The sequence below is a fragment of the Epinephelus lanceolatus genome, chromosome 12 (genome assembly GCF_041903045.1).
Source record: "Epinephelus lanceolatus isolate andai-2023 chromosome 12, ASM4190304v1, whole genome shotgun sequence".
In the NCBI taxonomy this organism is placed as follows: Eukaryota; Metazoa; Chordata; class Actinopteri; order Perciformes; family Serranidae; genus Epinephelus; species Epinephelus lanceolatus.
In genome coordinates, this window is record NC_135745.1 from 22,019,212 (window position 1) to 22,034,208 (window position 14,997).

Here is a 14,997-nt window from a genome sequence, read left to right on the forward strand (position 1 = left end):
AAAGCAAGGGAGTAGGTTCATAATGTATCTTCCCTCATAACCTTTATGAAAAGGAAAGAGAGAAAACATTTATTTGTCTGGCCTTTCCTGCCAAATCAGTGTGCAGGAGGTAAACAGAGCGGAGCTGCAGCCAAACTGCTTCAGTATGAGAGTGGAGGTGTGCGCTGGGGGGGAAACAGGAACGAGGAACGAATGGGTTTGAATCAGAGTGACATTTCCAGGGCGTTTTAACGAAGGCTTGTCAAGGTGGTTAGAAGGTTTCATACAGCTGTTCTCAGCTCCCTGAATAGCAAGGTCGTCAAGTTTGGCTGTTTGGCTGACAGCACAAGAGGAAAGTGTGAACAGCGAAGGGCCGCTGTCCAAATATCACAGCGCTGTGGCCCTGAGTGCAGGTGGAAAAAAAGGAAATGGGGAGTGATTGAAGAACGAACGTTATTAAAGTGAGATATTACGCACACCCTCAAACATTCACATATAAAGACAGCTTAAACGATAGATAATTTCTGAGATACTAAATTATAGTGCAAGGTAACCCCCAAACACAGAGGCTGTTTGTAAAAATCTAATAAAATATTGAGCCAAAGGTCTCTAACAACACGTTCATTTATCTCTGTTTATTTGTAAAATGTAAAATGACAAAACTGGGACTTGACAGAGAATCCTTGGCGGTGTGCTATGCAGGATTTTTCTACAACACATAGACTCATACAAAAGTATTTCCACTCAATCACCACCTTTGACCCACTAGAAGTGTATGGTGGTGGGGCGTCGGTGTCTTAGTGGATAGAGCAGGCGCCCCATGTACAAAGCTTTTGCCGCAGCGGCCTGGGTTCAACTCCAGCCTGTGTCCCTTTGCTGCATGTCACTCCCTCTCTCTCTCTCCCCCTTTCACACTTGTCTGTCCTATACATTAAAGGCTAAAAATGCCCCCCAAAAAAATCTTAAAAAAAAAAAGAAGAAGTGTACGGTGGTGTATTTACCTGCAGACACTCTGCCTTCCACCTGTATTTTCTCCAAATTTTGTTGCGTTCGAGACATTTCTAGGCACAGAGTACAAGTGAAGTTGGGACTTTATAAAAAGGTAGCAACCAGGTGCCAGACCGTAACAGCAGCAATCAGGAGGAAGCTATGAAAATCGCAGACACAGTGTCAAAAGACAAATATAGTGCAGAGAAAACTGGGGTTGGCTTTCACCTTCACTTGTGATACTGTTTACGAACAGTAACCAACGACTCCTGCATAGTACACCTTTACAGTAGAGACTGACTGATATTGGATTTGCAAAGGTCGATATAACGATATTTTGTAACAGGAAAAAGCCGATAACTGATTAATCAGCTGAAAAAAGATAACAGGAACGATTTTGTATTTTTGGAATAGTTAGAATTAGGGATGGATACCAAAACCTTCTATCACATGAGCCCTGGGGCTACATCATCAAAGACTGTAGTATTGATAAACTCTGGTGTTATTGTTTTCTTTTATTGATTCTTTCTAACTTTTTGGTTTAAATTATCATCATCCTGCAGCCTCTCACCTGCGCTTGGTAATGTATGTCCACGCATGACCTGGTGGAGGCTGCAGAGCCATCGGCCACTATCAGAGCCAAGTCCCTCTGAAAACAATCCACTCTACTTTAAGCACATAACAACAACAAAACACACTTATAACAAAAACAACGCTTTTCTACATCGTTAATCTCTCATTAAGCCTTTTCTTCCATCTGTTTGTCTGACGCCATCGCTGCTTGTTTCATTAATGTCTGAATGTTTGAGTTAAAATGTGTTCAAATGAAGGCTATTGGTGTTTATAGAGCATAGCAACATCCTCCCAGGATGAAGCACCAGCACGCTGATCCCGCAGATGATAAAGACACATGAGATGATCTACATATACATGCATCACTTGTTGACATGTTGTTATATTGTGTATATTTACATTTACTGTACTGAGTGTGTGTCTTTATGGTATCCAAGCCTGCCTCAGAAAAGCTCTCCTACACACTAAATATTGGTTTAAAGTCAGTTCATCCACATTTAATGTTTGTACATCTTGTAGTGTTTACTCTCGGGTCTATGCGGAGTGTTGTGTATTTACTTTGTATGCTTGCTGCAGCTCCTGTTGCCCATTTGGGACAATATAAAGTTGTCTCGAACTTTAACTGAGTATAAACGTGAGACAAAAGTAAAATAAAAGCCTCAAGTACGGCTTTATTAAATGGTGTAATGTGTGAGTAGGGACCATATTTTCTTTTCTCTCGCTGTCTTCTGCTGTCTCAACAGCTCGGTGTTAATGGACGCTTGATTGAAGGAGAAGCAGAAGAAGAAAGGCACATTAAATTATGCATCGCTTAAATGCTGAAATGTCAATTTGTTGTTGCACCATGCCTCAAATTACGTCTGTGCACTTTATCCAAGTAAACACACAGCTAATATTTTGCATTTTTATTGCAAGGGGCATCAGCACATTAAAAAGATGCATGTGTATGTGCTTGTGTATACTGGGCTTGTCAAATGTGTGACAGGTCTTCTGCGAGTTATCAATCGTTGTAATTGATCAACTGCTAAACTGAATGAGATTAAACTATGTTCTTTGGATGTGCAGGAGGGTACTTCTAGGGTCGTTTTGGTCACCAGAATAAGATACAGAGTGAGTGCTCCTTGCTTTCAAGCTGTTCTTTGGTACAGGTAGCTGCAGACACAGAGACAGCTGCGGACACAAAGAGAGGCTTTGTCGGGTCGGGCTAAGATATAATTCTATCTTCTGCCTTCTGCTTAGAAGTGCTGAATTAACACCTCACGGCAACTTAAAGGGCTGCATCCACATTGTAGCAGGACAGCGGTGGCAGGGTGGTGGGGAACGCTTGACCCCAGTGCTTCAAATAAAAAGTGCTGGCGGCACTATTTTTAATGATGTGCTGTGCATGGGTTTGGTTTCTCGACAAGACAACATATCCAACAAACACTAGCCAGGTAGCTAACATAACGCTATATTAACATAGGGCTTACACAGTCAACTTCAAGCTTACAAAGCTAACGGTGATAAAAGCACAACACTCACCAGCAACACCCAGTATCCGCTGGCCAATCTGCTCCAAAAAATGAGCTTTTCTTTCTTTGTTGTGACAGCAGACAGTAGACTAGCTAAAGTAGCCACAGTGACGTCACCAGCGCCTTTCGGAAAAGTTCAGAGATTTTCAACATAAAGCGCTTGGAGTGGCCGCACAAAAAAGGCAGAGCGCTCTGAAAAAAGACACTAGGCGCGGCACTTTTTCTCCAGGTGGTGGCATGCGGCTGCATTCGACCACTCCTTAACATTTGAAAAAAGACACTGGAGTTGAGAAAAAAACTTTATGTGGACTAATACATCACAATCTCTAGCTTTTGTTTGATATCTAGTGTCAGAAAATGTTGCACATTTCCAATCCATCGTTAATGTATTTAGCACACATTAGCTCAGAGGGCTAACTTGGCTTGTTCAAGTATTAGGTAAATGTCACTAGTCGTGTTTCCATTACAGTTTTGCGCAACATAAATATTTCTAAAGTTTCGACAAAGTACAATTGCGACTTGCAGGTGTTTCCATTAAAAGGTGTTTTGCGTATGATTCGTAATTCTCGTAAAATCTCGTCCCGCGAGACTCCACTTTGTTTGCGAAAGTAAGATGGTCATTCCAAATCTCTTGCAAGCTGGAACAATCATTTCAGTTGCCCCCGCTGCTGTTGCAGTAGTCTACAACCGAAGACGAAGAGAGCGAGTGGTATTCCAAAGGCAAAGTCCTTATGTGTGGCAGTGACCACGAATAAAGGATTTCTGGGAGAGGATCATGAACGAGGAATTCACAGAGGACTTGAATGTCTGGTGACGTATATTTGCGAAAAGTGTTTCCATTAAACTTTTATGATATACTTCTATATTGAAACGTCAGAAAAAAACACCTCATAAGAGCGTAAAAACTTTTTCTTGATATTTGAGAGTTTTTTCAAAATGTAGGAGTTTCCATTACCAGTTTTTTATTGCGATATTTAGGTTTTGTGAATTCCTAGGGTTAATGAAAATGCACTTATTGTCACCCTCAACTTTCAAACACCACATGGTAAAAATTGAACAAATAGTCAAATATTCATGTTGAACAGCCAAATCTGATTTAACTGACATTATTCTGAGTCGGGTACAGCCCTAAAATACCTCGACAAAACCCTGAAATATTTCTAAATGATCAAAACTAGGGAATGATTGTTTAATATTGATGAGTTAAGTTTTGATTACTTTGAAAACTTGTCTTAAAAGCCTGGTAAATAGTGCAGTATATTTAATTAGGAATATTCATTTAATGCTCTCTAGTATTGGTCTTATTTTGAAGGCTTATTTTGAAGACGACTTGTTTGCGAAAGTTCTTTAAATTTGAACTTCTTTTTCTGTTGTATGTACAACTTGTATGAACTGAATCTGCATTAAGAAGCAGACAGTATAAGTTTTAATTCATCTCGTAGACCTACTTTTGGTGTGGTAGTAGCTCAGTCCATGAAGAATTAGTTCGGGAACCGGAGAGTCTCCAGTTCAGGTCCCCATCCGGACCAAATATGGAGTGTGGACTGGTAGCTGGAGAGGTGCCAATTCGCTTCCTGGGCACTGCCAAAGTGCCCCTGAACAAGGCACCGAACCCCCAACTGCTTGGGGCGCCTGTGTATCTTCTTTCTGACTTTGTGCTGACGTACACTACACATTTTAATCTGCTGTCCTGCACTGTCAAAATATTTGACTCCTAAGATCCTAAGATCACACTGTACATCTCAATCGACCTGTCACAATGTGGTGGTCACACTGAACATAAGCCCTGGGTGGTTTTGCCTGGTGACAAGTCCAATAAAATTTATTTAAACACAACAAATGCATCCTCGACGATGTCTACAAAAGGAGAGAAAGTCAGCGCTACATTGTGCAAATCTACTATGATACTAAGGAGAAAAAATGTGACTAGGGACCATATTTGTAGAGTGTCCGTGCACCTTAAGGTTTACTTGTTTCTAAAGGTTAAAAAAGTCAGATAAACATTTTCGGAGTTTGGGATTTAAAAAGGTCACACTGTTTTTATCTCACTACGATCCGGTGTAAATGGAGATCTGGACCTGAAGTCATGTAGATAGCTCACATTTTGCTACTGAAAGGAGAGGAGAGGAGAGGAGAGGAGAGGAGAGGAGAGGAGTTTGCAGCGAAATCTATAATTCATCACAGCACAGGCTAGTGCAATCACATCAAGCACTTTGCACCTGGGACTCAAAGGAGTCTAAGGGTATGGGGCGAATGAGAACATTATTTTACTGTACAGTTCCTCCACAAAACAGCAACAACGCTCCAGCAAACACTCAAACATAAAGTTGAAGAGGGGGCAAGAAGGAGGAAAAAAACAGAGTTGTTGCTCATCAGATCAATATCCTATTCCATGGTCAACTGCACAAAAACTCCCTCATTTTCTTTTCTCTCTCTTTTTTTTTACATTTTCAATTTCTACAAAACGGAGATAGAAAACGCATTAACCATGCATGGGCTAGAGTGGTAGTGAAAGTGAAAGTGAAACAGAGTGAAATGGAGACTGAAAGTGAGAAAAACACACAGGTCTGGCAAACCATTTCTTTCTTCTTTTCGAGAGAATCTCCTTGAGATTCGTCCAAATATCTCACCCAGGCCTGCACCTTTCCCAAGCTGATAAGAAAATAATGAATGCTATAATTAAATAGGCTTTGTTCTGTCTATCACCTGAATAAAAAATTGCTAATACCAACAAAAGATAAAGAGTACATCGCATTGACTATTCTATGTTGGTGCCTGGACTTTTCTAATCGCACTCTTTCTATATATCAAACTGAAACTCGTTACCAAGTTCACAAATGCAAAGACAGACGTAGCGTGCTCATTTTCATTCATTTTGCGAAAATTAGGCCTATCCTGACCCGAAAAGATGCAGAAAAATTGGTCCACGCTTTTGTTACCTCAAGGCTGGATTACTGTAACTCTCTATTATCAGGTAGCTCTAGTAAGTCCTTAAAAACTCTCCAGCTAATTCAGAATGCAGCAGCACGTGTACTAACAGGAACTAAGAAACGAGATCATATTTCTCCTGTTTTAGCTTCTCTGCACTGGCTCCCTGTAAAATCCAGAATTGAATTTAAAATCCTACTGTTAACTTATAAAGCTCTAAATGGTCAAGCTCCGTCATATCTTAGAGAGCTCATAGTGCCATATTATCCCACCAGAACACTGCGCTCTGAGAACGCAGGGTTACTCGTGGTCCCTAAAGTCTCCAAAAGCAGATCAGGAGCCAGAGCCTTCAGCTATCAGGCTCCTCTCCTGTGGAATCATCTTCCTGTTACGGTCTGGGAGGCAGACACCGTCTCCACATTTAAGACTAGACTTAAGACTTTCCTCTTTGATAAAGCTTATAGTTAGGGCTGGCTCAGGCTTGCCCTGTACCAGCCCCTAGTTAGGCTGACTTAGGCCTAGTCTGCCGGAGGACCCCCTATAATACACCGGGCTCCCTCTCTCTCCCTCTCTCTCTCTCTCTCTCTCTCTCTCTCTCTCTCTCTCTCTCTCTCTCTCTCTCACTCTCATCCTATTACTGCATCTTGCTAACTCGGCCATTCTGGATGTCACTAACTCGGCTTCTTCTCCGGAGCCTTTGTGCTCCACTGTCTCTCAGAATAACTCATACCGCAGCGGTGCCTGGACAGTGTGACGTGTGGTTGTGCTGCTGCCGTGGTCCTGCCAGATGCCTCCTGCTGCTGCTGCCATCATTAGTCATTAGGCATACTTCTACTGTTATTATACACATATGACTATTGTCACACAAGTATACTGTCTGATATTAATACATACTTTCAACATATTGTACCACAGTAGCCAGAACTATAACTATAATATTATTACTTTCATTAATGTTGTTGTAAGCTACTGTCATTACCTGCATCTCTCTCTCTCTCTCTCTCTCTCTCTCTCTCTGTCTCATTGTGTCATATGGATTACTGTTAATTTATTATGCTGATCTGTTCTGTACGACATCTATTGCACGTCTGTCCGTCCTGGAAGAGGGATCCCTCCTCAGTTGCTCTTCCTGAGGTTTCTACCGTTTTTTTTTTTCCCCGTTAAAGGGTTTTTTTTGGGGGAGTTTTTCCTTATCCGCTGTGAGGGTCTTAAGGACAGAGGGATGTCGTATGCTGTAAAGCCCTGTGAGGCAAATTGTGATTTGTGATATTGGGCTTTATAAATAAAATTGAATTGAATTGAATTGAATTTTAAGCAGCATGGCAATGTGATGTCCTTACGCTTAGTCACATAACTGAGTGTTTCTAAACTGATCTGGGGACGTCTGTTTCTTAATTGCACTTCTGAAAAAGCTCTAAGATGAACTATATTATAATATGGTCATGTCATGCTATCACTTTACAAAAGTCTAAGAATACTATCTGTTGAAATAAAACAATATTACCATCTCCTGTAATAAAGAAACAAAAATAAAAAGCAGCTGATAAATGGAGACAAATTCCTTTAGAGTATCATCTACAGCATTTTGCTCGAGTGTGGTTTGCTGGCATTGCATTTATTGAAATGAGCACATCATCAAAGACAGCGTAACAAAGTTGGGTACATCCCATATCAGCTGCTTGGTCTGCCTTAATGTAACTTTCACCATAAAACCCAAACAGACAGAAACACACAGAGCTCCTCCTGCTCAGTGCCGGACACTGCTGGAGCTGCAGTGAAGACATGAATGACAAGCACAAACTGTGTAAAGGCAGTCTGGATTCTCATTCCTCTACAACCTGAGACTCTCCACAGATGCAGAGGAGTTACTGAACAGTCAGAGTGTGCAAATGCGTGTGTGTGTGTGTGTGTGTGTGTGTGTGAGGGGTGGCAGAAGGAGAAAGGGGGTAGCGGGTCATATCTTGGTGGATTAGTGGAGCAAGCAGCACAGCAGAAGCTTATAGTGTTGTGTGAGTTGAAACCAGATGTCAGTAGGTTGCATTTTATCCAGCTTTCCTTTTTGTCCTCTTTTTTTCTGCTGGTGCAAAAATGCCACAAAAAAGAGATTAAGTCTACTTTCAAAAGCGCATCAGAAAATAAGAGTCTCAACCTGAGCATCATATTTTCCTTTTCAGAGTATGAACACTTTGTTTAGTGTTTTGTGTTGCATACTCTGTTTACAGTTCAAGACAGGACCAAATGTATCTGCTGCCACCAGATATAAAGTGGTGGAAAGTTTAAGCACATTTACTAAAGTATTGTCCTTGACTACAGCTCCCCAACATCTGTAAACACACTTTGATGTATAAAATAATTTCCCTTTTTGTCTAGTGACCTTTTACAATAACAGCAGTGTTGCATCGCCTTCTTATATTTCAGATGTGTATAAGTTGTTCACTTCTTATTGATTGGTTGTTTGGTCTAAACAATGTCAGAAAATTCTGAAAAATGTCGATCAGTGTTTCTCAAAGCCAACAATGACATCCCCAAATGTCCTATTTTGTAAAGAGTAAAGAAACCTTAATCACAGGACTTTCACCCAGGAGATTGGTGTTCACGCCCAAAAGTTAATGTTGACTTCTTTTGATAACAGTGTAGCGTAGTTTGTTGAATACACCTAACCAGGTAGTCCTGAAGCTGAACTGTGACCATTTCATGATGTTCAGGATGTGTTTGAAACTGCAACTGTTAGAACAGTAACGTGTCATTTTGGGGGCTGTCATATAAGCCATTTCGGAAGTCTGTTGAAATTGACCTATGCTGTTGTTAAGATGTGGGAGAGCGTTGTTTTCTCAAGTGAAAGATGTGCTGTACTTCTTCCACCACTGCACATCTCTTTAAAGAAACAAGGAAAGGCAGAATATTATGTGGCTTTTGCCTTACAGACTCCCCCTATAGCTGCAGAGCATTACATGTTTTAAATCAATAATGATATCCAGCTTTGGATCGACCTTAAGCTCTCATAAAAATCATAACAGCAGATGGGCTCCTTTCTTCATCACTTCTGTCACTCACCTCCCTCCGTCTCTCTTTCTCACCTGTTTTTTTTTTTTTTTTCTGTTTGTTCTGTCCCTCTCTCTGCCTCTCTCTGGGCTTTCCTCCAGTTTACATGATGAGCTGGTGGCCAACAAAACAAACATTGGCCCCGGTCCTCGGCAGGCGGAGAGGACACGGAGCAGCAGGGCAGAACAGCAAGGTTGCTATATAACTTTCCGCATGATCCCTCTGCAACGCCTACTCACCGTACCTCACCAGCAACACCACTTTGGAGAGCGAGATGATAGCTGCTTAAAAATGTCCGGTTGAGGCAAAACAAGGGCAGCAAGCAGAGAGACCAGCCTCCAACCTGAAGCTATGCTCACATGAACTCAGCCAGTTTAAATAGTAAATGAGGAGCAGTCTGTGGCGCTTTTCAGTAGCAGAGACTCTGACGTGACCTCTGACCTTTGCCCTGATTGATAAATTATGATCATATCATTTCTTGGCAAACACAAGAAAGAGCCCACAGCCCAAACAACAGATGGAAAATTAATGGGCAACTATTTTGGTTGCTGGTTCCAGCTTCTCACATGTGAAGACTAAAAGCTTTTCTTTGTCTTGTGTATTGTAAATTTGGAGACGTCACCATGGGCTCTGGAAAATCATTGCATGCATTTTCCCCAGTGTCCAGACATTTAATCAACCAAACAATCAAAATGTCTAGTGGCATCTCGCAGAGAGGTTGCAGATTGTCACCAGTGACTGCACATAAAGACGGACGATGCGTCTCCACTTTCTTCTACTGTATAAAAATGAAGCCAAACCACCCCTGATATGGCTGCTGTTCATTTAGTCATTTGGGGCCAGAGTCTACACAGTAGCGTCCTCTGTGGTATTGAGTTCCCACCATCCGACCAATCGCGAGCAGCACCACTGATCACAAGCACACCGACTGGCACAAAAAGCTGTCAATCACGATGTCAAACAACTAATTAAAACCACACCTGGAAGAATAATGAATACTTGAACCTACCTCGGGAAAAATATGATGTGGACTTTGAGTTTTTTAGCCCATGTCCCGTCCACTAACATGGTGGAAGCGGCTTCACTTTTAGGGAGCTGTCTTGTCGTCCATCTTTATTATACAGTCTCTGAAAATGAAACTCCTGGTTGCCAAGCTTGTAAGAGAACTATAACGTTTGATGCAAAAATGCAAAGGCTCTATGTAGAGCTGGTGTTTGGTTTTACTGTTCTGGGCTACTGTAGAAACAAGATGGCGGACTCCATGGAAGAGGACCCGCTCCGTATATAAATGGCTGATTCTAAGGTAAAGAAAACATGATTCTTATTTAAAGATGATCATACACAAATAAACACATGGTTATGAATATTATAATCCCATGTCTGCCAATATATCCCCCTAAATCCTACACACTGGACCTTTAATTGATTATCAAGAAAGATGAAATTAGTTGCAGCCTCTTTCATGTGATAACAAAGGTAGTATATTTCTCTGTTCAATGATTAAGACCTTTCTTAACAGAGTCAGAGGGCAGGGACTGAAGTCACAAATATTTTATTAGAAACATATGTTTGGAGGGCGGAGCATGACTCTCTATGCTCAGTTTTTTGTTTTTGTTTAGTACAAATTTAATCTCATGACATCAAAATGACAATCATCATCTATAGCCAAATAATCACTGGCCAGGGAGCAGCCCAGGTCAGAGGGGGATTTGACTTGTATCTTTGGTTGTGCTTTTTTTTTTATCTCCAAGAGGCCTTTTTGCCCACGTAACAACTGTTTTGACTCTAAGGACACGCCAGCCATTATCTGTTAGCAAGGATGAGACTTGACGGGGGAAAATTATCACTGTTCACCCCCCCTCACCCTGATCCCCCTCCAGTGGCTCTGTGTTAAAAGGTTCCAGACTTCCATTCATTTAACACTTGAGCGAGCACGATGGAAAGGTGCTCTCCGCCATCCTCGCGGAAAGTGGCGGCAGGTGTAAAGGTTTAATCGCCCATCAGGACATCTTGTCATCAAAATCCCACCTCTGTCGCTTTGATTCAGCTCCTCTCAATCTGCCTGCTTGTCGGTCTTGTTTGTAGTCGTTCTGCGTCACTGTCTGTTTTTGGGGCTTCCTGTCAGCTTGGCTGGCATTTTGAGTATCTGTGTGTCCTGCCTGACCTCTCCAAATGAAATCCAGGTAGGATTGAGGTTTGAAACACAGAGACAGTCAACAAAATATTCTAAAACAATGCAAGACCACTGGGTGTATTTTAATATGTTCCCCTGTATTTCTTATTTGTTCATTATCAGGAAACAGCTAGGGATGCCTCCAGGTGCAATCTGGGGGCCATCAAACTTTTAATATTAGCATATTAATGTTAGCATAAGCAAAACCACTTGCAGCTATTATTGGTGCGGATAGTGGTTCTATTTGGTAATTTTTTGTCATTCATTAGCATTAAAACAACTGCATGGTTTTCAAACTACCTAACTTTTCAGACCAATCAGGAGAAAGTATTTGTCCAGAGCTCGATTCTAACACAAATCCTGGGTATAAAAGTCCTCAGATTCGGAGATTATTGCAAAATTACACAATGATAATATTAGATGAGTAACTGCTGAATAAAAGACGCATAACCTCGAGATGTCCTTCCTAACCAATTAGTGTGAAATTCAAATATCCATCAAGTAAAAACCAAAAGTTTTTTTTTTTTTTTCTTTTTTGTACTCTGAAGCAGTTGCTGATGAGTCAGTCCTTTTTGGAAGCAGTCTGTAAGAGTTTAAAGAGAGGCACTCTCTGCAGTCATTATCACTTGTAGTGGAAGTGAAGTAGATGCCTCCAGCTGTGGTATTTATATCTTTGGGTCAGTTCAAAATCATCCAAAAACAGGAAACAGAAATTAACCCCACTACACAATGAGAGAGTGTATATTTGGTTTTAAGAATCTCAACAAGTTCAAATACATTTAAAAATACACAAGAATAATTTCCACTTCAAACAAAGCCCTCTCTCAACCTCTAAATCATAGAGTGGAGTAGATTTTGACAGTTTTCCAGATAATTACAGCCAGGCAGTGGATCAGTATCTGTTTGAAGTGCAGGTGAAAGAGTTGAAGATGCAACAGCGGCAGCTCTACAGACGCTGCTGTCAACTGTGAAATCAGATTACCTCGTGGTGTGACATTACATAAAGACTTTTGTGGGTAGGAAAAAAATACAACACAAGATACACGAAGTTCGAGGCAGCTTGCTTAATAAGTGGACTGTCCATCAGCTGACGGACTGAGCATTTAATCTCCTGTTCCAACACTGTGAAACTGACTTTGATTCATTGGAAAAGGGCCAAAAGCAAGAGGAGACTTGTCTTATATGGTTCCTCAAACTACCAAACTACAATGTTTTAAATCATAATCTTATTTAAAGAGAACTTAAGAGATGCAGTCTTCAGAAAGACTCAGTCTTTTAAATCAATAAAAAATCCTTATTATGTTTGTAAATTGAGTTTATGTACTTCATTTGTTAATTTTACAGTTTCTGTCTTATTCTATTGTATGGTATTCTACTTTAATTGAGTATTTATCTGCAGAGACCCTGCCCACTACCTGTACTTTCTTATTGTCTTCCTGTTTTGCTATTTAAGGGAAGTTTCTGGGCACAGCGCTCAGGTGAGGTCCAGACTTTATGAAAAAAGCAACCAGGTGCCAGACCATAAGCGTGCATCCAAGAGGAAGCTTAAAAAATCGTGGACACAGCACCAAAAACAGGCAAATATAGCGAGGCGATACGCCAAGCGGACACAGCTTCCAAAACAGGGGTGAATCTGGGGTTGGCTTTCATCTTGACTTTCACTGGCAAGCATGTTCCCAAACAGTAATCGAGAACTCCTGCATAGTAGACCTTTAATTTGCTTGGTTTTAGCTGACTGCAGTGCTTAATTATTTTGATATTTTCCTATTTAAGCACTTAGATATTTTGATATTAAGTTACTTTCATGTGCATTTTGATGTAAGTTTATAGAGGTTGTTACCATTTTGACTTTTGTAGAACCTTCACAGAGGTTCAGAGCAGAGATAAAATGAAAACAATACCAGTCTTATGTCAGATTAAAACCACATGGTGTGTTGTAGCGGTGATGGAAATTTCATTGAGAGCTGAGCGAAGCCCATTCTTAGAGGAAAGGGAAAGGAAAGTGAGGGTGCAAGTTGAAGAACTTGCACCTTCTCTAACAGCCCTACACAAACCTTACCCTCCCTAACAGCTTTACATTTGACGAGCCCACAGAAAACATGTGTGTTTATGTGTGTGTGTGCAAAAGTGTAAAAGCGAGAGAGTAAGACACTGGAACATCGCCATATCAAGTGCGGGGCACAGCAGGGCAGGCGGAACCAAAGGTCTGTTCCACAGGGGGAGTGATTAAGGCGTTGTGCGAGGCCCACAGGGGAGAAAAAAGGGCAGAAAGGAGAGCTCATTACACATAATGTAGAAGAAGAAGAAGTCTCACCCAACACAGCGTGAAAGCCTCACACACACTCTCAACAACTTTGCTTAGAAAATCAAGCTCCTTGTGCTTCGGCTGAACTGAGAGCAATGAAAGTAAATATGTTGCTGATTTTCACTGCAGATGGGTTTTTGTCAGAAGAAGAAACAGTCAATGAAAAGCAGTCAGAGATGATGAGAGAAGGGGGAGTGCAGCCTTTAGGGGTTTATGCACCTGCAAATTGACTTGTGCTAAGTAATAGACTTTTTCCACCATATTAATGAATTAAAATACCTGACGGTGGCAAAGCTTAGAACTTAACATGAGCTGATAGATTTATTTCAGGTCTAACTCTTGTCATATAGTGATTTAAGTTTGCAACAAGATATCCTGCAGCCTTTTACCTGACCTGTAACACAGAGGTTTGGAGGTGATTCAATAGTTTCAAATTCTCTGTGAACTGAAGCTGAGATCTTAGTAGTGATAGGCAGTCAATTGATTAGTCAATTGCCAGAAGGTTTCAATGATTAAGTGGTAATGTCATTTATCAAATTAAAATGCCCAAGTTCACAGATCTCAGCTTTTCAAACACCAACATTTCTCAGTTTTATATCATTCAAAAACTTAACGTTTGGGACTGTTGATTTGTGATTAACTGGTGATTTGTATACGTCACCTTGACCTCTGGAAAAATGTTTATTAAAAATGAATCAATTATGTAAGGTGCAGAGAATAGCAATAGGCTCATATTTCCAGGCCCACATTATCACTTCCATTCTCTATTTGGCTGTCAGCAACTCAGAGACACAGATATATAATTGCTGCATTTGGGTCTTACTCAAGTGTTCGTAATTATGAGTTTCCGACTTCTAAATTGCATTCATGTCAACTTCCACTACAGCTTTTTCTGAAAGCTCCAATAAAGCCTATCCAACTTGGTGGTTAAGCATAAAGAAGTATTTGGCATCAGCCAGAGACCAAAGTTCAATGTACTTAAACCTATCGACAACATATGGGGCTGAAAAATGAAGCCAATGTGGAAGTGCCAAAAACTGCAGTTCCTTGAATGGCCACATGAGGCTAGCTCCAGAAGCAAGTCAATCTCCTACACCCCCATGTTAAAATACCCAGCTTTACAGCAGAAATAAACATGTTTACACCCCGGTACATAAAACAGTTTTGGTCTCGTCTAAAGCTTCTTTCCACGTTCATGACAACTGTACAGGTATTTTTTTTTTTTTTTTTAACTCACTGTGGCTGTCACTGAGTGACATACTGTCTTTGGGACTTCAACACAGTCTCTGAGTCAGATCCAGCCCTCACTCCTCCACAGTTCCACCCTCTCTGCCAATTATGGTAACCTGGAGTCACTTCTGGCTCCAAAAATCCAAGATGATGACGGCTGAAGTGCCAGATTTGAGGCATCGAAACCAATGGGTGATGTCACAGTAGCTACGTCCATTATTTTTTACAGTCTATGAATTAAACTCAGATTCAATGGATATGGTGTAATA

The 14,997-nt window shown here is 41.0% G+C and overlaps 1 protein-coding gene across 1 annotated transcript in view; it reads right to left on the reverse strand.

The window, feature by feature from the left end:
• The window catches only part of b4galt2 (UDP-Gal:betaGlcNAc beta 1,4- galactosyltransferase, polypeptide 2), a 270,007-nt gene that overhangs the window by 122,349 nt on the left and 132,661 nt on the right, over positions 1–14,997 (reverse strand). The window lies entirely within an intron of this gene.